The sequence below is a fragment of the Pygocentrus nattereri genome, chromosome 6 (assembly GCF_015220715.1).
Source record: "Pygocentrus nattereri isolate fPygNat1 chromosome 6, fPygNat1.pri, whole genome shotgun sequence".
Taxonomy (NCBI): Eukaryota; Metazoa; Chordata; class Actinopteri; order Characiformes; family Serrasalmidae; genus Pygocentrus; species Pygocentrus nattereri.
The window spans coordinates 11,140,668-11,166,139 of NC_051216.1; positions in this window are offsets into that span (position 1 = coordinate 11,140,668).

A 25,472-nucleotide genomic window follows, 5' to 3' on the forward strand; every position below is an offset into this window, starting at 1 on the left:
AGTACTGTGTATGTATATACACTTACTTTACATTAACATGTTTATTTATATCTAATTGTTTGCAGTGCTGTATTCTTACTCTAGCATATTCTATTCTAGCAAGGCCTACAACCCTTCTGTTGATTACAGTGCTTTAAACTGACCAATTTTTAATTATTTACAAATTCCTTATTTAACAGACCTGATTCAGTTCATTAAGCCTTCGGAACATCGGAATGAGGGAATCAGGTGGATCTGATTAGAGCTGCAATAAAACTGCAGGACAATCACCAGAGTTGCAATTAGTAAAATGTGGTTAGTAATCAGCAGGGAAGCCCAAGGGCCTCCTAGGCCATCAGTGAAGGCCCAGTAAATTCCAGGAGTTAAAAAACACAAGGCTCTTTTTCTTTATGGTCATTTCATCCTTGTTTGTTGTATTTAAATTCTTCAGGATTAGTAGTAATAGTCTTATTTCATTGAAATTAACAAAAGATGTGGTTGGAAACAAATGGATTAAGAACTTGAACCAACCAACAAATCATGGTCCGATTACATCCCCCCCATGGTATCTGAGTAGATACTGCCAAGCAGGTTCTTCCATTGGTTAGGCCTTCAGGAGCTGGACAGAAGACCTTCAAAATCATATTAAATACCAGCATAGCCATAACTAGGAACTGACAGAGGAATCCACCACTACTCACTGCTGGCACCAAACAAAAATAACCAGTCAACAGCATCCTGTGACCACTGATGAAGGACTGTGCAGCAACAGATGGGCTACGGTCTCTGAGGATACATCTACAAGATGGACTGACAAGGTAGGAATGTCTAATAGAGTGGACAGTGAGTGGACACAGTATTGATAAACTGTGTCTGATCCACTCACACCACCACACCAGTGTTATAGCAGTGCTACAAATGATCCACCACCCAAATAATAGCTGCTCTGTGAGGGTCCATGGGGGTCCTGACCATTGAAGAACAAGGCAAAAAGGGGCTAATAAAGTATGCAGAGAAACAGATGGTCTACAGTCTGTAGTAAGTTCACTTATATGGTAAGTGAAGCTGATAAAATGGACAATGAGTCTAGAATTAAGGAGATGTACTTAATAAACTGGTTGGTCAGCATCGGTTTGTTTCAGCAGAATTATAATGAGATTTCCAGAGTTTCTCTCTTCAACAATTCCATTTTGTTCCTGGAATCAAACCCATGACCTACCCCTCAGGCTATTGAGCTACAACTACAGCTGAAATGTAATGACACTACAAATTTTACCTACCAGAGCTGAAGTAGAAGACATTATGCTGCAGATGACTTCCTGCTAAAGGCAGAGTGGTATTTGATGGGGTTTAAAGAAAAGGGTAGTGTTCATTTGCTGACTGGCATCCTTTGCCATTAAACATCTATTCTTCTTTATTAGGAGGACATGCAGTAGCCTCACTCTGTTAATGATGATAAATGGTGCAATAAAGGGCCGAACCCCTCTCCGTTATCACTGCACTGGATCATCCAACGTGCTAATATCAAATTACAACAAACAATTAACTGCAGCTTTTTTTTAATTGGCTTGTCCAAGGTTATTTTGATAAGATCAAGATTACAGCAAAATTATTAGGCTAGTTGACTGACCTCAAGTTCACTGCAATTAAGAGGAGAAAAGCAAGTTAAACCTGCTATGCTGATGGACTACAGGCCTACCAGTGTGTCCTGGCCTGCTAGAAAATGCTACTGTCGTTTGATCATGATTTAACCTTGACAAAGACATAAAGAGTTTTGGAAGGCTGGTGGTGAGGCCCTCCATCACTGAAGCTGTTTTATGGACAGCAGTAAATGCATCACAAGAGTCTTTTACATTTTATGACCTCCTTTATACAACAAGGCAAATCCACTTACCTACCTGGTCTGTGCCTGTGACACACCCTATCATTCTTAGTAGCTGAGTCCTTCTGAAGAAGTGTCACATCAGTTTCTGGGCTTATATATTCCTGTTGCGTTACTTACAATTTATCTTTGACACAGACAAATGCGTTTTTAGTTCATTTTAATAATAATAATAATAATAATAAGTTTAATTTGCAAAGCATCTATACAATTGTTCACCTGTTTAACCTGAAAAAAATACTTCAGCATTTAAAGAAAATGCTGGTTTCATTCTTCTTAATAAAATACTTTGGATGAAACACACACACACACACACACACACACACACACACACACACACACACACACAAACAATCTATGGCTCTTAGGCTCCAGCACCCTTGTACCCCAAGAGGATATCTTAGTGGTCATTGGGCAAAAAGCTGGAAACACCCTGGACAGGTCACCAGTCCACTGCAATGTATGTCAATGGACACACAGACATATTCATTCACACACACATTCATGTTTAGGGGCACTTTTAGCAAGTCCAACTAGCCTGTTTGCATGTCTTTGGACTGTAGGAGGAAGCTGGGACACCTGAAGGAACCCCACGAGGACACAAGGAGAACATGTACACTCCATACAGGAGGACCCTGGTCTCCCGGCTGGGGGATTGAACCCAGACCCTTCTTACTGTGAGGCAACAGCACTACACTTTACATCAATTCACACCTCAAACACACATCTTCCCTGTCCTGATCCAACATTTACACTGTATAATGTAGCTCAAGTTCCTCACAGTGGGTTAAAACACAGAGATAATAATTGAAAAATCAAATCAGGCAAAAAGGAAAAATCACAGTAACAAAGAAAACGTTAGTACACAACCTTTAAGGTGGCTTGATAAAGCGTATAACAACACTTTAAAGATGAAAGATTTCACACATGTTTTTGATTGATTGCTTTTGATTGTTGTTAACAACCTAATTCAGTTTATACAGTGTAATTAGCTGAATGTTATTGTTTACACTCTGTTATTAGCTCTTGGGTCATTTAAAGTTAAAGATATTATTTTTATTGTTTGGTTATTTAAAAAAATTAAAATGCTACAATATTGGTAGGTGGTGTCCATGGTATTTTAGATTGTTGGGGTGTTAAGTGGTTGTTAAGATAGACAAGGTGGTGGCTATGATGTTACTACGTAGTTGCTATTGCATTTAGGTAGCTAGTGCTAGCCCATCACTACGTTTTCTTAACTGATTAGTATTATATCCATTACTATAGTCTATTGTAGTCCATTGCTAGGACATTGCTGTGGTATCCCAGGTGGTTACTAAGGTTTTGTTAAGCTGTTATGGTATTCCAGGTGCTTCTAATGTGTCACTAGGCTGTTGCATCTCAGGTGGTATCTAGAAGGTTCTTAGGTATGCATGTTTTTGTACTTTCTATGAGCATTTGTAGTGTTATGTAGTGTATTACTGTGTAATGTGTGTCCATTCTGTAATTATTTTGCATAGATGCCCATGTGTATGAACTGTTTAATTACTGTGTAAGTCTGTATGGGTTGACAGTTGTCACATTAACTGATACACAATCTAATCAAAAGAGGGCAGGTTGAGCAATGCTGCTTCAAATTTTAGTTCTGAAATTATAGACCATCTAAAATGCACAATTTCTTTCCACATAAATGCCATTTCGGCTGCTATACTGGTTGTAGCACAATAGCTATGAGCTGGAGTTTTTTTTTCAAAGAGAAATGCAGTGTACCCCTGCAAAACAAGACACTCAAGTGCTGAGTTTATTTATTATTAATATAGTTAAAACACGTGCACACTTGCATTCTTTGTCACTCGGGCTCCAAGTGGTAATGGCTGATTGACTGCCACTCATGAAAATGTTAAAAACATCATATTCTGGAGGGAGGAGGTAGGGGGTAGATGCAGGATTGAAGGGATTGTTCATCTTTCTAACTGTTCGGTCATAGAATGGAATGACCTGGGTGGCAGACGTGTCAGGGCACCATTGAGCAAAGCGAGAGCACAGCTGGAAGGGTAACTCAAGTTGTCGGGAAATTGATTTTAACACGCAGGCAAGTGTAACCTCAGTGAATAGAAGGGTCAAATGTAATCCTGTGTGATGGAGATGGTGATTGGTGGAGACCGCCAAAGCCTTGTGATGAAGATTGCCATAAACAGCACCTGAGAGTCGTGAGGCGATAGAGGACTGAAGAGAGCTTTTGTGTGAATGTGGAATGTGACATAGAGGAGACCCCTGTACTCTGAGCTCATGTGCGGGTAAATGGGTTTTTGACACCTAGGATAGAAATCAGAAATGATGCATGAGCCGCTCTGTCATTTGGCGACACTGTCTGTAGTAAATTTTGCTAAAACATTAAAAAGGAACTGAGACAACCACAGATTTTCACATTGAGAAGAATCATGAGAATAAAATTGTCTGTCATGAATGTTTAATACATGCCATGTTATTAAGATTAAGTGACCCTTATTAGTCCCACAATGGGGAAATTTCACCTCCGCATTTAACCCATCCGTGAAGTGAAACACCACATACACACTAGTGAGCACACACACACTAGGGGGCAGTATTTGATATACAGCAGCATCGTCAAATGTCTGTTACTGTGATGGTGCTTGGCTTGTATTAATTTAGAAAAAAAGTGATGCCTTAGAGTTCAAGTTCACTTCCATAGGTTAGAAACAAGCAAAGCATCAATAAGCTCCACTCTTACAAGAGAAACTTACCAGGCAAACTGACCATTTTCCTCATGGTAGCAAAACAAAAGAAACAGAACTTTCTCTACTTTATTGATTTTTAACAATTTCTGCTGGCAAACAAGCTCAACATTCACCAGTAGGCTGAATTTGACATGTTATTCGCCAGCCTCATTTTCATTTTTTTTTCCCCCACATTAAACGGAATAGCAGTTAGGGGCCAAAATGTAACAGCTGCACCATTTAAGGTGAAACGGAAAATTGGAATAAGAAGCTTTAAGCTTCATACATTCCCCATCATTTTGCTGTCTTTCCTGTAAACGTTGTTCATCTTGGTCATTTTGGTTTCTGTTGTTGTCTAAATTCAATTCCAAACCAGTAACTGTTTTTAGTTTGCTGAGCTAGTTTTAGCACAGAGCTACTTTTTGTATCCCAATGCAACCAAACATGCCCAAAAAGGATTACGTTTAAATGAAATGATTGAATTAAAACTATTGTTGTTGCCATTATTTTGGTTTTCAGTGTTGTAATGGCCTTAAATTAGCTGAAGAATGCAAACTTTCTTGTTTAGAACTTGAAGATTAGAACTTGGGACTTGACCTGAGACTCGACTGTCTTCACCTGGGACTTGACTGAGAACTCAAGTGTCAAGACTTGAGACTTACTTGATGATTGGAAATTAGTAACAATTTTTTGCTGAATGTGGGGGAGCGTTCAAGCTCTAAAGAGCAGTCATGGAGTTGTCTTGTCATGACTCAGCCTGTTATTGGCCCTACACATGAGAATAGGACATGCCTAAGGTCTTGTTTTGTCATTTGGTAGCTCAATGTGCAATTTAGAGATAGCAGTTACATGTTCGTCTGATCACAAATCCATCTCGTTTGTCACCATTCCATGACCTCCACTCAACTGCAGTATTTTCACATTGCACACACTATCATGTCTCAAGCACCCACTCAGTTTTCAGCTGCCATTGCTAGTGCATCAAAGAGCATTCCTGATGGTACGAGCTAGGGGAGAAGATATATATGATGAAGCATATACAGCAGATTGCGTTTAAGCAAAGTACATGGAATGGCAACATCAACAAGATATACGATGAATACGATGATTTGCAAATCCTTTTTAACCTATATTCAATTGAATACACTACAAAGACAAGATATTTAATCTTCAAATGGATAAGCATTGTTTTTTGCAAATATTCACTCATTTTGAATTTGATGCCTGCTACACGTTCCAAAGAAGTTGGGACAATGTCAACAAAAGGCTGGGAAAGTTGAGGAATGCTTTGGAACATTCCATAGGTGAACAGGTTAATTGGAAACAGATGAGTGTCATGATTGAGAATAAAGGCAGCATCACTGAAAGGCTCAGTCATTCACAAGCAAGGATGTGAACAACTGCGTGAGCAAATAGTCCAACAGTTTAAGAACAATGTTTCTCAATGTGCAATTGCAAGGAATTTAGGGATTTCTTCATCTACAATCCATAATATCATCAAAAGATTAAGAGAATCTGGAGAAATCCCTGCAAGTAAGCGGCAAGCAACTGAAGTTGTACATCAAGGAAGAATGGGAAAGAATTCCACCTACAAAGCTTCAACAATTAGTGTCCTTAGTTCCCAAATGCTTATTGAGTGTTGTTAAAAGGAAAGGTGATGTAACACAGTGGTAAACATGCCCCTGTCCCAACTTCTTTGGAACGTGTTGCAGACATCAAATTCAAAATGAGTGAATATTTGCAAAAAACAATAAAGTTTATCCATTTGAACATTAAATATCTTGTCTTTGTAGTGTATTCAATTGAATATAGGTTGAAAAGGATTTGCAGATCATCGTATTCTGTTTTTATTTGTTTTACACAACGTCCCAACTTCATTGGAATTGGGGTTGTAGATTCCTGCCTACGTGCACAGGTATTATTACATGGCTGAGACTTCATTGTGAATTTCCTCAATTTAAGTGAAGCAATTAAATCTATTATGTCAGGGCTAAATGCACGGATGTTATAGATGTAATTGCTCTACTTAAATTCAGTAAATTGAAAATGATACTAATTCAATAATGATACTGGAGCACTTAGACAGGACCATAGAAAGGCAGAATGATAATGAACAAAATCGCTTAGCAAATTTTCAGAGAATTTCTAACTAACCATCAGAGCATGGTTAAAGCTGCTAGAGCTTTACTTCAAACATTCCCACAGTCCTAAAATTCTTTTTAATACTTGTAACGTGTCACCAGAGATCAGATGCTTGTGGATTGAAAACACAAGGAAAGTTTTACTGGTAGAAGCAGAAAAGTACAACTTAGTGAGAGACCAGGCATGGATCAGTTCCAATGAGCACAGGATAGTAACAATGGTGACCGTAGGGCAAATCCAAACGAAGTCCACAAAACAAGCGATAGGTCAAAAACATGAATCCAAGAAGTCAGGCAAAAGTGCAAAAGGGCAAGTCCAAAAGTCAGAGATGGAGCGAAACAAGCAGATGGTCAAGTACACAATAATATCAACAGGAATAAATGCTCAGCAGTTTCATAGGGAAAGCAATAGCTCACAACTAATACTGGCTAAAGCCCGGGCTATAAGCTAAACTATCATAGTCATGTGACACAGATATAGCTGAAACATTAGTATTCATATGAACGTGAACGCTGATAGGAGCATAAGGAATGGTCAGGAGTCATGTTACTTCGCTGGGAAGTCTGGGTATTGGAGTCCGATTCTGGGTGTGAGGGAAGTAGCTCTGCCACGTGTTCCCCCTGTGGATTCTGGGAGATGGAGTTCTTGTCCATCTGAGGACTGGCTGAATACATAACAATACTATTAGTATGGCACTGCATTCTGGTATTACCTCCCCCTCAGGAAACTGCTTTTCATCTGTTAAATTGACAATATGAAAGCAAATCTATTATGTTCAACCTGAGTCTGTTTTACCTACAGGTTCTGTTTTATTTTATCAGCTTCAGCCTGTGTCAATGTCTTAGGTAACTGATCTGATTATGCATATGAAGCCTACTGCTCCCTGGATGCGTTTCCCACACCGTTTCTTAAAGACTGCTGTCTGCTGAGTATTTTGTCCATAACAAAGAGATGTCTCATCAACAATGTACTTTTTATTTTAAACATGCAACCTCTTTTAAAATGGATCAACTTGGTCCATCAGCGCTCAACATCCTTAGCCCAATTTCTCAGTTACAGTTTTGTCAAACATTTGGAGAAGGTTATCTTTTTTGTTAACACACTTCATTTTTAAGCATACCTAGTCTTCAAAATACATTTTAGTCAGGTTTCAGAGCCCAATATAGTAGTAATGAGTTATCCTAAGGCATCTAGCTGTTTGTTCTGAAAGTTAGTGCAGCCTTTGACACAGTCTATAACAACATCTTGCTGAATCGCCTGAAGTGTGTTGTTGGCGTCCAGTGTCCTGTGCTGAAGTAGTTTGTCTCTAATCTGGAAAATAAAACTTTTTTCTGTCAAGATGGGTCACTTTTCCTTCTCCTTAGTGCCTATCATTTGTAGGGTACCTCAGGGCTCTGTCTTGGGTCCTATTTTGTTCTCGTTTTACATGCTTTCCCTTGGCTTTGTCTTTCGAAAGTACAAAATACCTGTATCATTGTTAAGTGTATGACACACAACTCTACCTTCTACTTTAACCAGGTGAAAAGGGATCCCTAGACCTCATTTCAGATAGTTTTGGAGACAAAGTGCTGGATGTCTAAGAACAATCTTGAAACTAAACCAAGACAATTATTATTAGACAAATATTATTTTTTTAATTACTAAGGATCTCAGACAATTATCATCTAATGTATGTAGCCATGTAAACAATCTTGGTGCTATCTTTGATTATGCTAGTTTGATAAGCAAACAAATACTGTTGTCAGAGCTGCTCAGCTCAGGAGTAAAGCAAAACTTAAAACTATGCTCTTTTCAGAACCTGGAAACAGATGTTCATGCTTTTATTTCTTCTCGTACAAATTATTGCAACTCGCTGTGCTTGGGCGTCTGTCAGGTAAGCTTGTCACATCTACAGCTGGTCCAATATGCAGCCGTGAGGCTCCTGACTGGTACCAAGAAAAGGGAGAGTGTTTCCATGTACTTGAGTCACTGCACTGGTTACCAGTAAAATCCTGAGTTGAATTTAAAAAGTTTTCTAATTTGTTTTTAAAGCTTTGCATGGCTTGGCTCTGAGCTATATCTCTGACCTTCTCTGCTTCCATTCCCCCTCACAAGCCCCACACTCTTCCAACCACTTGCTCTTAGCCATTCCACGCTCTTGGCTGAGGCTCATAGGTATCCAGGCCTTTTCTGTAACTATCCCAAGACTTTTTTTCAGTCATCTGTTCTGTCTTGGTTTGCTCTGCCTTGCCATCAGTAGCTCTTCTACTCTGTACTAGTCATTGGTGATTAGTGTTAGTTGATTTTATTGTTTAGCACTTCAGCTGACACTTGTCTTTTACATGTGGTATAGAAATAAAGATAAATAGTAGATAATTCACTCAAATCCTCGAAAGACATGTCCTTCATCAAGTTTTGAGTTCTCTAAATACTCTTTCAACACACTTGCAATCATGAGATGTATGTGCTCAGTGAAAGGGCAAAAAGCACACCACTGCTCTTCTGCATGTGGCATGCAATTACACATTTTCACCAATGGGCTCTCCACATCAGCTTTAATGACGCTCATGTATAGTTAAATTATTCATTGTTTACTTCTTGCTGTCCAGGGACTATTTTGGCCTGCCGTAGTTGCAAAATAGACAACAATAGACCAAAAACAATACATTTTCCAAATGCACTGTGAGCTGCTATGGCACGATATGAAGGCATAGCCACTGACAGCAGTGCAGGCATCGTTGTGCTTAATCCAATACCTTACAATGTACAATAATTGAAGTCCTTTCAACCCAGTGATTACACTGTTTTTTGTTTTCTTTTGTTTTAGATAAGTCAAGTTGAAGATTCTAGATTTCACTAAACTAATAGTTTAAAAATGATTACAAGTACTACAAAGACTCCATAGGCACCTATTCATTTTGGACGTGCTCTGGAGCGCCCTCTTGTGTCTGATAAACTTAGAAGACATTAATGAGTGGCAGTTCTCCTCACTTCAAATTCTCCGACTGCAGGAGAGTGAAGTCAATGAGGTTGTTAGTCAAAGCCCAGTAACACCAAAGGCATTTTCCACTGCAAAATGTATTATAAACTTTGGTGCCAGAAGACTAGAATTCTTCCACTGGACATTCGTCCAGTACCGAAGGTTCCAGTTTTATGGTTCTTGGTGCCTGCACAAGATTGGTACTAACAGGACCTAATGGTCAGTCAAGTTTTACTGTAACTCAAATCAATAAGTGGTTACTGATCTGAATTGCACACGGAGTTCACATTTTCGCTCATTAAAAAAAATAAATAAATAAATAAACAAATAAATATCACATAAAGACATCCAACAATAAGGGAAACACATCTTTTATATATACACAGTTGCTAATTCTAGAAGCTAACACGCTCTAGTGGGTCACTGCTGAGAATTAGCACTAAATTCAGAATAAACAGATCGCTGGAACAGTGAAGAGTTGCAGACATTGTTGGGCAAGTAGGGCTATTGCAATTATTTTCCCTGTTTATGTTGCAAGAAAAAGAATGTGAATTGTTTTTAATTGAAGCAAATCCATAGAACATTAAAGAACAAAAAAAATCTGAAAGTACTCTGAGATGTTGTGGAAGAAAAGAGGTGCAATTACACATTTTGAGGGCAGGACTGTGTTTTCCTCATTCACACAGTTCTGGATTGTTCTAGCATGTTCTTCCCATTCACATTGTTTTAGCATGTTTTTTTTCCATCCACACTGTTCTAGAATGTTCCTTCTTATCCACTCTGCTCAAGAACATTACCCTCCATTCACACTGCTCGAAAAAATTTTATTTTCCATGCACACTGATCTAGAACGTTCTCCTATTTGCACTGTTCTAGAATTTTCTCCCTCATTTGTGCTGTTCTACAATGTTCCTTCTTATCCACTCTGCTCAAGAACATTACCCTCCATTCACACTGCTCGAAAAATGTTATTTTCCATGCACACTGATCTAGAACGTTCTCCTATTCGCACTGTTCTAGAATTTTCTCCCTCATTTGTGCTGTTCTAGAATGTTCCTTCTTATCCACTCTGCTCAAGAACATTACCCTCCATTCACACTGCTTGAAAAATGTTATTTTCCATGCACACTGATCTAGAACGTTCTCCTATTCGCACTGTTCTAGAATTTTCTCCCTCATTTGTGCTGTTCTAGAATGTTCCTTCTTATCCACTCTGCTCAAGAACATTACCCTCCATTCACACTGCTCGAAAAATGTTATTTTCCATTTACACTGATCTAGAAAGTTCTTCTACTTACAATGTTCTGAAACATTCTCCCTCATTAACAATGCCCTGTGATGTTCATCATTTACACTGTACCCCCCCTTTGATACCATTCTTGAACGTTCTCCCAGTTCACACTACTGTAGAATGCCCCCTCCATTCATGCTGTTCCTAAATGTTTCTTTCTGCTTACTGTTCTAAAACGTTCTGCCACTATCCATAATGTTCCAGAATTTTTCCATTAGAACTATTCTAGAAAGCTCACCCTCAATCATACTATCCTAGAATGTTCCTCAATAACGCTGCTCTAGAAATACCCCCTCTCTTTACTGTTCTAGAATGTTCTCCCCATTTGCATCGTTTCAGAATGTTCTCCCTTTATCCCCACTCCCACATGTCCATCATTCACACTGCTCTACATGAAAATGTTCTTCCCATTGCTCTAGAATTCACATTGTTCTACAATGTTCCACTACATTTCCACTGTTCTAGACCTTGTTCTACATACATTGTACAAATGTACATAAAATATATTTACCTTGTTCTAGAATGTTCTTCCCCTTCAGAAAATAGGTAACACTTTTTGTGAATACTATGTTGATAAATACCTATGAACACATTCATAACATGTTATAACACATTCATAAGGCATAATAAACATGTTTCAAAGACTTATAAAATGCATTAGACTTTATAGACATGCTTATTATACATTATAAGAGCTTGTAAGTTGTATTTGTCAGCCTAAGTAAAGTGAAGTGTACTGTACTAACGCTTCCTCCAGCAGGCTTCAAGTTGAAGTAATTACTGAAGGATTTTCTGAAACACTGCATCATACAAAGTAAAGTACATTACCAGCTTCAGATGTCACCATCTGATGGCATCCAGAGGTGCCATCATTAGTTATTTTATCCAATGTGGGAAAGTCAATGTACACCACTGTCAGCTTGGTACTAACTTAACACTGCATATCCAGTGCAATACTAACAGAAATCAGCATTACTGCGATTTAGTGCAGTGATGTTACAAAGTGAAGCTTTCTAGTGGTTAATGTTAGAACCAGTGAGGGAGCAAATTACAATGCTAATACTCTATCTTGCCTCTCACTCTCCATGCCTTCTCTCCGCTGTACCTTCATCCAGAGTGCGATGTCAGAGGGCGTACTTGGGGTGCTGTGATGTCATTTTTAAAGCAAGATTGGTGGTTAAAGAAAAGCACATTGTCGTAATAACTCTGGACTGGACAGCTTGTTTGGAGCTTCTAGTCAGGGCTTGTGAGCCCTGTGAGCCCTGAGACCTGTGAGCCCTAACAACACCTGTGGTGGGAAATACATTATTGGAAATGCCATGGTGTAAATAAACTTATTTGTCTCACTTTACACTCTGCAAGCTGGGACTGACTTCTTTGGCACTGACAAAATAATGTTATTACCACTACTTAAATGTATTAGGTTAAGAACTCAAGATACATAATCAACATGGTTATAAGGTGCAATTCATATTTTTAAATATGTATAGCCTTTTATGATGCATTATAACATGTTATGAATGTGTTTATAGAGGTTCACTAACATGGTATTCATAGAATGTTATGAAATGTTCTACCTCTTTCGCATCAACCTTGTCTCAGAGATAAGAATGGAGGTGACGCATTACATGGCCATTACGTCACTGAAGACTGTGTCATTTTGTAGATTTCTGCCAATGTGGCTGAGAAATGCGTTCTTTGTGGTGTATCCTTTGAGACTTTCAGTCACCCCCACACCTTCATGCACAGTCAAAACATGAAATGTAACGATATGTACATTTTAATGTTTTTCAATGCAAGATTTAAACATGTTTCTTATGTCAGTAAACCATGATTTGACAGTAGATTGCCTGGGGCTTCTTGATTGTGCGCTGAAGAGGAGCCTTTGTATACCAGTGCTAGAAAGGTCTTGCCTTCCTCAAGACATGTGCAGTGTTTTATTTGTTTTGTCAGTTCCCTTTCCATAACAGAATAAAGCTGACTGCCAGCTTCAGAATGTTCAGTGCGTCATGACCTTAACTATGGCATTCCTGCTCTCTTTATTTTTGGATGCTACCTTCACAGGCATTCATTAGTAGGTAAAACCATGCAATGCATTGCAACCTATGCATTCCTAAATTCAGTATGCTGCATGGTTGAGAATAACAGCAAATGTGTCCAACATTTAGCCAATCTGTGACCATTGATTTGCACATTCAGTCCTTCTGTATAAACATTCCAGTTTAGGGTCGTCCCTGCCTTCCAATATACCTCATTCATCTCTGCCTTTCAGCATTAATTCAAGGTGTCAAGTGTGGGACAAAGTGGTATTTCATTAATTTCCACAAATATAGAGAAATGGTACATTCATATCCTCATGCAGTGTAAACATTCCCTCGGGCCAAGCATATCAATCACCTCCAAGTTAATTAAAGTGTAGGGAAGTTCCCTTTATGAGCAGACCCTTCCACTGAAGAAACTGCTGTGTGAATATTAAAAGATATTACAGTCAAGTCTCCAAATCTAGTCTGTTATCTGCACAAATGTTTACATTTCTGCTGAAATCAATCTTTGAGACGTAAACAAATTCATATACACACACCATATTTCCAAAAGTATTCAGTCACCCAACCAAATCATTGAATTCAGCTGTTCCAATCATTTCCATGGCAAGAAGGGGTTGCTCTTAGCGTGGTACCGTGATCGGACGCCACCTGTGCAACAAGACCAGTTGTGAAATTTCCTCGCTACTAAATATTCCACAGTCAACTGTCAGTGGGATTATAACAAAGTGGAAGTGATTGGGAACGACAGCAACTCAGCCACTAAGTGGTCGGCCACGTAAAATGACGGATCAACGGGTGCTGAGGTGCATAGTGCGCAGAGGTCGCCAACTTCCTTCAGAATCAATCGCTACAGACCTCCAAACTTCATGTGGCCTTCAGATCAGCTCAAGAACAGCGTAGAGAGCTTCTTTGAATGGGTTTCCATGGCCAAGCAGCTGCATCCAAGCCTTACATCACCAAGCGCAACGCAAAGCGTCGTATGCAGTGGTGTAAAGCGCAGCCACTGGACTCAGTGGAGCAGTGGAGACGGAGACGGAGATGGAGACGGAGAATCTCGCTTCTCTGTCTGGCAATCCGATGGACAAGTCTGGGTTTGGGGGTTGCCAGGAGAACGGTACTTGTCTGACTGCATTGTGCCAAGTGTAAAGTTTGGTGGAGGGGGGATTATGGTGTGGGGTTGTTTTTCAGGAGTTGGGCTCGGCCCCTTAGTTGCAGAGAAAGGAACTCCTAATGCTTCAGGACCAAGAGATTTTGGACAATTTCATGTTCCCAACTTTGTGGAAACAAACAAATGTTTGGGGACGGCCTCTTCCTGTTCCAACACCACTGAGCACAAAGCAAGGTCCATAAAGACATGGATGAGCCAGTTTGGTGCAGAAGAATTTGACTGGCCTGCACAGAGTCCTGACCTCAACACAAAAGCACACCTTTGGGATGAATTAGAGCGGAGACTGCAAGCCAGGCCTTCTCGTCCAACATCAGTGTCTGACCTCACCAATGCGCTTCTAGAAGAACGGTCAGAAATTCCCAGAAAACTAACCCTTGTGGAAAGCCTTCCCAGAAGAGTTGAAGGTGTTAAATCTGCAAAGGGTGGGCCGACATCATATTAAATTGGATTAAGAATGGGCTGTCATTCAATTTCTTATATGTGTGAAGGCAGGCAAGCAAATACTTTTGCCTATGTAGTCTATACCCTGCTCATAAGTCCAACTCCCAGAATCTTCTAGGGAATCACATGACCACAGATTGTCAGTCATCCACCTATCCACTCTCCCATTCACCTGATTATTGACTATGGACACCTGTTCTAATGACTATATAACCTGTTTGCGTCCTTCATTGCGAAATTGTATCAGTTTACTGTGCATTACTGGACCTTCATTTCTGCGTTTGACTTCATTCTTGATTCTAGCCTGACCCCTTTTTGTCCGTTTTCTCTTTTGTGTAGTGACTTCTAGCTTGTGTTCTCTCATTCTGATTTAGCTTAGCCTGCGTTGCCCCATTTGCTCATGTGTGGGCCCTTGCCTGTTTTTGTACTATGATCCTGGGCAAAAATGACTTTGAAAAAAGTGTGGTTCCACTGACTTACATTAAAAGTAAAGAAAGTTTTTTTTTACAAACACCAGTCTGAAAAGTCTGAATTAGTAACTTTCTCTAGTACAAAGTATTTCTAATCATATCACTCTGAATGACTTTTTTTACATCTTAATGATTTAATTATGCAGAAATATAGAAAAATTGGGATAATTTCATTTTAAATTATGTAAGTTTTAGTTTCCTTTTTTAACACACTTTACATAAAAAGCCTATTAAAATAAAACCCGTTTAAATGATTGTTGACATGTTGTTATCCCCCCCGCCCCCCCCCCCCCCCCCCCACCACTGAAATCCATGAATGTGTGCAGTTTGCATTCATTTTTCGACTGAAATCACAACAGTAACCAAGGGAAGGCTGGATGTGACAATTAGTCCCTGATTGGTGCTTTAATCTCCTGAAGCGACACGCAGTTCAAAATGAAAGCAACCATAGTCGTAAACCTCAGGGGGTTTTCATTGTTCTTAACATGACGCTGTTCAAAATGCTTTGAAATGTTTCTGGCAGCTCTCACAAAATATGGAAAATTGCACACAACAGAGCGCCGCGAAGAAAGGGAACAAATCAATGCCTTTAAGCACCCAGTAAACATTTGCTTAGTGAGATCAAAAAGTAAAAGGATCCACGTGTCAACAAATGATGACGTTTTCCTCCCAATGCACTTTAACATTCACGCAGGATACAAACCAGCATTTTGCTATCCGGGCTGTGTGAACTAAATGTCACTGAAATGTTATTGTTTAACGGTTAAAAAGGTTCCTTCGACAGCATACCAACCCCTGATGTGAAGCCTCCTCTGATATAAAGAAAAATAATATGCATGCAGCATATTTATCGAGAACTGCTGAAGCAGGAAGATAAATGTGCTGCTGACATTCACAAAGACGTGTACTCCAGGAATTTTCCCATGTATTGGTAACAATTCACTTTCAGTAGCGGATATCCTTCAAAATGGTTAAGTTGCAGTTAGACACTTAAATAAGAGAATCTTCTTCAGTAAAGGCAGTGACAACTAAATGCATAAAATGTCCTTTGCATGGTTAGATGGTTCTTCTCAATGATGGAAAACCTGTTAGTCACCAAAACACATGGATCTGCTATTGTTACAAGTAATAGAAGTAATTTTTGGTCCTTTTTACAACTTTTTTTTTCTAAGCTTGTATAATTTTAGACCTACATTCAAATATTTTGAAGTCCCCTTGTAAAAGTTTCTAATGGCTCTTGGCCCTAGGAAAATATTTTAATTTGTAAAGAAACCTAAATTTGTACAAAAGCATATCAAGATTAAGAGACCCTTATTTAGTCCCACAACAGGGAAATTTCACCTCCACAATCTAACCCATCTATAGAGTGAAACACTGCATACACTGCATAGTGAAGACACACACTAGGGGACAGTGAGCACACTTGCCCGGAGCGGTGGGCAGCCCTATCCACAGCACCTGGGGAGCAGTTGGGGGTTAGGTACCTTGATCAAGGGCACCTCAGTCACGTAGTATTGGCTCAGGAGATCGAGCCGGTTGCAAGGCTGGTTCCCTAACCCTAAGAATAACCACACATTTTAATTTCTTTAATGCAACCCAGTGAAGCTATTCTTAGGTTATAGAAGTGTGTAATAAAACTTTGACCCATGGCTTTTTCAGGGGCTAAAAAGGTTTACATTCACACAACTCATTCACAAAAAAGTAGTTTGATAAGGGAAACGTTCATAAGCCATTCCTGAAAACTGACATAATCCTATATAAACATTTATAAGTGCTTATTCCAACAAGCACCAGTTGTCATGACCCACTTCTTGGAACAAGCCTTTTTAAATGCTCATGTAGGTTTATGTCACTTTCCATGAAGGGCTAGGTGTGATATGTGATGTATCTCTGCAGCCTAGTGTTCTTTAAAGAATAGTTGAGAGTTTGTTACAGGAACCAGAACCAGTTTCAAAGAACCCATTGTGGCACCTTTATTCTGAAGAGTGTATAGTACCTTTACAAAGTACATAGTGATATGGACAGTTGTATCACATTAATAAGAAGCTGTGATAGACTTAATTGATTTCAGATATTAATTCCAGGTTGTTGCTAAGTATTTCCTATGCCATTGCTATGCAGTAGCTATCATGTTCCAGCTGTTTTTTGGGACATTGCTTGGCAGTTGTTAGGTCATTGCTAGTTCACTGATATGATTGATTGATAGTTGGTTGCTAAGGTGCTGCTAAGTGGTTATTAAGGTATCCATAGCAGTTTGCAGGGGGGTTGTAAGTTGTACGTTGTAAGTGGTGTTGTAAGTGTTTGCATAAGTATTGTAAGTTATTTGCTACAGCAATGCAGGTGGCTGTTATGTAGTTGCTTTGGTATCTCTGGTGGTTGCTAGGGTGTTGCTTCAGGGTTACTATGGTATTGAGGTGACTGCTAGTGTTGACAGGTGGTTACTATGGTTTATGTCAGGGTTGCTAGCAGGTTATTAAATGGTTGCTTTGGTGTTCCAGGTGGTTGCTATGGCATCCTATGTTTTCATCTAATCTTTTCAAGAAGCACAAGCATACTATTCAGGTTTAGACCCTACAACCACATAAAGTTTGGTGGTTGTAGCTTGAAGGTGTTTACTTGTTCAGCAAAAAAATGCATTTTATTAGTCTTTGTTAAGTCAACTTCATCTGTTATCTAATCATCTGTTATTACTTCTGTCATTGTGATATGTATACTGTCCTCAGTCAGTATCAAGGATATAGCAGGAAAAATGCCTTATGTCTCAAAGCCTGTTAAGCCTGAGAATAACCCTGTCACACCCCCAATACATTACAGGCTTAATGATATTCTGTGATTATGCCTTTCTGACAATGGCATCTGATTTAAATCTTTGGATTGTTGGATGTGCTATTCATCCCCAGAACGCTTGTTGTGAGATTTAGCTGTTAAAGCAAAGCAGGCCGTTCTGACAGCAAGAGCTTAGCAGCAGTTATTCCCCATGGGGATGAGCAGACGGGCGATAAGAAGAATGGGGATGGATTGTTGAAAGTGTGATCAGGACAGTGAGCGAAGGGTAAGCCATGGGAAAGTGGCTCTTAAGTGATCCAATGTCACACACCCTACAAAGCAGCTTACAGTCTTTGTCAAACTACAGGTGAGGGAAAAGCTTTCAGACCATGAGCCAGGAATGGCCAACTAAAGCTTTTTTATAACTGCTGCAGAAAGGTGGAACACTGTTTGATGCATACCATACTTCTAATAAGACTTTGAAAGCCTTTTATACACAGCTTGAGTCAAGTCTTGGACTATCACAGTTCATTCTCCATTGAAAGTCTGCGTTTAATTCTGATCCATTTTCTCTGGGTATCAACATGGACTTCTGTTTCTGGCACTATCTGAGCTCAGGACTTACCTTCTTCCTAACCTATTTGTAAATAGCAAAGGTACTTTCTCTAGGTAGACAAAGCATTTTTTGTATGTCGCTCTGCTAAATACTAAAAATGTATATGTAAATCAATAGCATATTTGATAAGCAATACATGAGTATTTGTCTATATAAGCTCTCACAGCTGAAAATGCATATCAGAGCAAACACCAAGCCATGAGTAGAAAATAACTGCCTGTAGAGCTCAGAGACAGGATTGTGTGGAGGCACAGATCTGGAGAAGGCTACAAAAAAATTCTGCTTCATTGAAAGTTCCTAAGAGCACAGTGGCCTCCACAATTCTTATTTCTTAATGGAAAAAGTTTGGAACATCCTGGGCTCTTCCTAGAGCTGGCCGCCCCACCAAACTTAGTTATCAGGGAAGAAAGGCTTTAATAAGAGAGGGGTAACACTTTATTTGAAGGCTACCTACATAAGGGCTTTATGACGCATTCATAAGCGCTGAATAATGTGTTTATGAAGCACTACTTGAACATTTATTAAGTGCTTATGTCGGTTCTCGCAACCTGACATAAGATGTTTTATGAAATAAATGACATTGTACTGACATAATAAGAATAAACATTGAACATATTTACAGCATTAAACATATTTAAAACACTATACATAATTGCATCAATCACCTTATCCACGCCATGGAGCGAAGAGGGGGTGGTTTCCAGGCATATTTAACCTGATATCAGTACAATAATCTTAAGAATGCTGACATAAATAGTTATGTATAGTGTTTTAAATGTGTTTAGTGCTGTAAATATGTTCAAGGTTTATTCATATTTTGTCAGTACAATGTCATTTATTTCATAAAACATCTTATGTCAGGTTGCGAGAACCGACATAAGCACTTAATAAATGTTCAAGTAGCCTTCAAATAAAGTGTTACCAAGAGAGGTGACCAAGAACCAAGTGGTCACTCTGACAGAGCTCCAAAGATCTTGTGTGCAGATGGGAGAAACTTCCAGAAGGTCAACCATCACTGCAGCACTCCATCAATCTGGGCTTTGTGGCAGAGGGGCCAGACAGAAGCCTCTCTTCAGTAAAAGACACAGGAAAGCCCACCTGAAGTTTACAAAAAAGCATTTAAAGGACTCTCAGACTGTGAGAAACAAAAATCTCTGGTCTGATGAAACCAAGATTGAACTTTTTGGCCTCAATTCTAAGCATCATCTCTGGAGGAAACAAGGCGGTGCTCATTACCTGCAGCACGATGGTGGCAGCATCATGCTGTGTGGTTGTTTTTCAGCAGCTGGGACAGGGAGACTGATCAGGGTTGAGGGGAAGCTGAATGGAGCAAAGTACAGAGATATTCTTAATGAAAAACTGATACAGAGTGCTCAGGACTTTAGACTGGGCTGAAGGTTCACCTTCCAACAAGACAATGGCCCTAAGCACACAGACAAGACAGTACAGGAATGGAGCTTTCTGTAAAGTTACTTTGCAACACCGCCTGTTGTAAAATGCACTATATAAATGAACTTCCCAAGGCTCACTCAAGTGATAAGCAGCTTGCAGTGGGGCTTGCAAACGAGCAGAGTACCACAGTACGGGTTATCTGAATGTTCCATCCGTCTCACCTCATCTTGTGCTGCAGGTCGCTCCTCCCTGCAGCGTTGCTCAAGACAGGCAGACCCAAGGCGCTTACCTGAGCTCTCATCATCCAACTCGAAGACGGGATGGTCCTTCATCTTCCTACGGGACCGTCGAGATGCTCATGCTTCCCCAGCGCCAAGGGATTTCCTTTAACTGGCAGGGCGGCGTTGGGACGCGGGTAACTTGGGCTGCGTGGAAACAGCCGGAGTTTTGTCCCAACGGAACAGCCACATGCCAGTGTGTCACTTACCCACGGCGTCCTTTGGGGGCTGGTCTTTCTGTAACGGGGAGCGAGGAGGCGGACGCATATGCAGAGATAAGCAACGTTTAATATGGGCAAATCCAGGGTCATAGTCGAAACAGTCCAGGGTCATAGGGTCAACACGGATTGATCGGGGGGCAGACATGACAGACACCAGAATCCAACAGAACAAACAACAGTACATAGACCAGTACAAAGACCAGCAACCAGACAGGCAAAAACACAGGGCTTAAATACATAAGGGTAAACGAGGGACAGGTGGAAACACGGGTGGAGACAATCAGGGGCGGAGTAACCAAAACAAGGGGCCGGACTAAGAAACCAAAACAAATGCACATGGATGAAAAAATAAAAAAAAAGCACATGGAAAGGACTGGGAGGGGCCAATCGTGACAGTTGGGGGTCACTGTGGTTGTACTGGGCTGGTATATAAGTCCAGGGCTGAAATTAGTTCCCAGTCTAGCCCCGGTTTCCTCCCCATTTCATGCTGTGAGGTGATTAACACAATAAGAAAATATAATATTTCTGTTTAGCATTTTTATTCATGCATATTGGGCCTCCCCAAAAATGTAATCATCTTTTTCTTGCTACCTTACTAAAAGACATAGATTATTTGAGTAGCCTATAACTGTGCACCAGCAAGGTGGACATACAAGGTAAAGGGTTTCTAATAAAGTGCCAGCAAGTATGTATGTCCACAGTGATTATTCTAGGCAGCCTTTCAGGAAATGTCAGAAAGCTGACATTTAATCAGTGAATTATTCCAAGAGGATTAGCCATGTAAACATCTGTTAAGTCTGGCAAATGGCACAAAACTGGAAGTAGAGCTCAAGCACATGATCACATTTTCCTTGCAAGTACATTTCAAGCAAATGTAATCATTAATTCCATATAAACGTTCATCATAATAGTTTTGGTTAAAAATAGTGAGGGTTTGTCTTGTCTAACTGCACCCTTTATGAATAAGGCTAGACAACAAAATATGATACTCCAACATCGGAATTTATGTGCATTTAATGCACAATACTTTTTTTTACTCTATATCTGGAGTAGTGAAACATAATTTTGCATTTTCATTGTTTTTGGAACCCATTTTTGCTGCAAAGAGCAGCTGCTAAGGCCAATCACACATTGATTTAGTACTATTCTGTGTAAGTGGACTGCAGGTCCAGGAATGACTGACATCCCATCACACGTTGTTCTACTATATGATTGTACACTATAAATTTCTAGGAACAAATGCACAATCTTTCGTCTGTGACGAACAAATCTCAGTATGGGGCTTGGGTCCCGCTGTGCATGTTTGTGCATATTATCACCAGGGATTGTACAGGATGATCGCATGTTTTTGCTCTGCCCTCCTTCTGCAATGACAGATTTAGCAATCAAGAGGTGTACAGAATGAACAGAAGACAAGAGCAAACCCACTTTATCCCAAACCAATCTCTCTCTCTCTCTCTCTCTCTCTCTCTCTAGAGCAGCAGTCAGTAAGAATCAGACTTGTGCTGTGGTGTGTGGCAGTGTTTGGGTAGGTAGCCTGCTTGCTAAGCTAACAGTAAACTAGGCTATCAGGCTACTCATCCAAATACCAAGGAATATGTTTTCCTTCACATAGCTTTGAAGTGGCAGCATGCATCTAGTGTACTGTGGCCTTAACTATCAGTCCACATTAGTCCCCTGGAACCCTAGAACAGCCTGCTAATATAGCATTGCTCACTAAACAAAACCTTGTTTCTTTATTGTTTTCTATTTACTTTATAAATTACCTAAAAACATGAGCTGCTCTTTTACTTTGTGTATAGATTTGAATGAAATAGTCCAAAATTACATATACTCCTTTACAGATGGACAGATGTCCTGATATTTTCCTTTAGAACTTGCTGGTATAGTTCAGAGGTCATTAACCTATCACTGAGAGCATGCTATCCTGGCCCTACCGCCACCATGTTTCACAGACAGGGTAAGGTTTTTATGCTGCAATGCAGTGTTTTCCTTTCTCCAAACATAATGCTTTCCAATTAAACCAACAAGATCTATTTTGATCTCATCTGTTCACCATTCTTGGTTCTAATAGCCTTCTGGCTTCTCCATGTGATCTTTAGCCAACTGTAGATGGGCAGCAATGTCCTTTTTGGAGAGCAGTGGTTCAAATTTCCTCCATTTGTACACAATCTGTCTGACTGTGGATATCTATATCTATATCTAAACTCCAGATATTGTTTTGTAGCCTTTTCCAGCCTGATGAGCTTATGCTTCTGAGCTCCTCAGAGATCTCTTTCAAGCTGTCATACATTTCCCCAAACATATGCTGTAAAATCAGACTGTGATAGATCCCCATTCTTTAAATAAAACAGGGTGGTCACTCACACCTGATTACTATGCCATTGATTAAAAACACCTGACCTTAATTATCTGCTAATCCTGAAGGTTCACATACTTTGGAGACTGTAGTATTGGACCATTTCCCTCAATACATAAAAGTCTGTTATTTTTGTCTCATTTGTTACATTTGGTTCTCTTTATCTTCTATTAGGACTTGTGTGAAAATCTGATTAAATTTTAGGTCAAATTTATGCAGAAATATAGAAAATGGTAAACGGTTCACAAACTTTCAAGCACCACTGAAGATGGACTTTCTTTATAATCATTATTTGTGTCATTATTGTCTCAAAGGCCAATAATAAGTCCCAATAATGATTCCACAGACGTGGTGTTTGCATGTATTTGTGTTGTGTGTACACAATAAGGTTTTTGTGTAGTCTGACAGATGACAGAAGCCAGACTGACCCCAGCTATCAGGACGGACCACAGGAGGAAGGGAATGATGAAGGAGGCTGAGAAAGCATTAGTGGACAGTAATCCCATGAGTGACAGGATGCCTCACTACAGCAGCACACTAAAGGACTACACACACAGCTCCAGCATTAGCTGACCATATTACCTGCCCTGACCACCATATAGTGGTAGGTAGTTTTAGATTTTAAAAAATCCAGTAAATTCCCCCAGTAAAAAGATAATGTGCATTAAAATTAGGAGACAAATGTCATATTTTCAGCTTCCTAATGAGGACGTGTTAACTTATTTTCACTTAGAAAATAAAAGAATGTATAATTTTACAGTGGATTTTCAAACTTTTGCATACAACTACAGGTAAACATTTCATATAGGTATAAAGAACAATAAGGACTACATACAGCACATAAAGTGAAAAGATAAGAAACACCTATTCACGTGATTTTGTGCGAGAAATCACTTCATGGGCTCCGGAAGACTTCAGAAAACCACTGTCTATGAACACAGCTTGTTGCTGCATCCACAAATGCAAGTTCAATCTCTACCATGCCTAGAAAAATACAACCCCAATTCCAGTGAATTTGGGATGTTGTGTAAAACATAAATAGAAACAGAATATGATGATTTAAAATCCTTTTCAACCTATATTTAATTGAATACACTACAAAGACAAGATATTTAATGTTCAAATGGATAAACTTTGTTTTTTGCAAATATTCACTCATTTTGAATTTGATGCCTGCAACACATTCCAAAGAAGTTGGGACAGGGGCGTGTTTACCACTGTGTTACATCACCTTTCCTTTTAACAACACTCAATAAGCGTTTGGGAACTGAGGACACTAACTGTTGAAGCTTTGTAGGTGGAATTCTTTCCCATTCTTGCTTGATGTACAACTTCAGTTGCTCAACAGTCCGGGGTCTCCGTTGTCGTATTTTGTGCGTCATAATTCGCCACACATTTTCAATGGGAGACAGGTCTGGACTGCAGGCAGGCCAGTCTAGTACCCACACTCTTTTACTACGAAGCCACGCTGTTGTAACATGTGCAGAATGTGGCTTAGCATTGTCTTGCTGAAATAAGCAGGATGTCCCTGAAAAAGACGTTAGAGCTTGGATGGCAGCAGATGTTGCTCCAAAACCTGCATGTACCTTTCAGCATTAATGGGGCCTTCACAGATGTGCGAGTTACCCATGCCATGGGCACTAACACACCCCCACACCACCAGAGATGCTGGCTTTTGAACTTTGCACTGATAACAATCCGGACAGTCCTTTTCCTCTTTGGCCCAGAGGACACGACGTCCATGATTTCCAAAAACAATTTGAAATGTGGACTCGTCAGACCACAGGACACTTTTCCACTTCCACGTCAGTCCATCTCAGATGAGCTCAGGCCCAGAGAAGCCGGCGGTGTTTCTGGGTGGTGTTGATATCTGGCTTCACTTTGCATGGCAGAGTTTTAACTTGCACTTGTAGATGGAGCGACGAGTTCACTGACAGTGGTTTTCTGAAGTGTTCCTGAGCCCATGTGGGAATATCCATTACAGAATGATGTCAGTTTTTAATGCAGTGCCACCTGAGGGATCGAAGGTCACGGGCATTCAATGTTGGTTTTCTGCCTTGCCGCTTACTTGCAGAGATTTCTCCAGATTCTCTGAATCTTTTGATGATATTATGGACTGTAGATGGTGAAATCCCTAAATTCCTTGCGATTGCACGTTGAGAACGTTGTTCTTAAACTGTTGGACTATTTGCTCACGCAGTTGTTCACAAAGTGGTGAACCTCGTCCTGTCCTTGCTTGTGAATGACTGAGCCTTTCAGGGATGCTCCCTTTATACCCAATCATGACACTCACCTATTTCCAATTAACCTGTTCACCTGTGGAATGTTCCAAACAAATGTTTTTTGAGCATTCCTCAACTTTCCCCGTCTTTTCTTCTTTAGAACTTCTTTGGAATGTGTTGCAGCCATCAAATTCAAAATAAGTTAATATTTGCAAATGACAAAGTTTATCCGTTTGAACATTAAATATCTTGTCTTTATAGTGTAATCTATTGAATATAGGTTGAAAAGGATTTGCAAATCATCGTAATCTGTTTTTATTTGTTTTATACAACGTCCCAATTTCATTGGAATTGGGGTTGTACATACATTCAGGATCCAGAAATGCACCCACCTTCTCTGGGCCCAAACTCATTCAAGACGGACTGAGGCAAAGTGGAAAAGTGTGCTGTGGTCTAATTAAGCAAAATCTTAAATTCTTTTTGAAAATTATGGACACTGCGTCCACCGAGCTAAACATCATCTG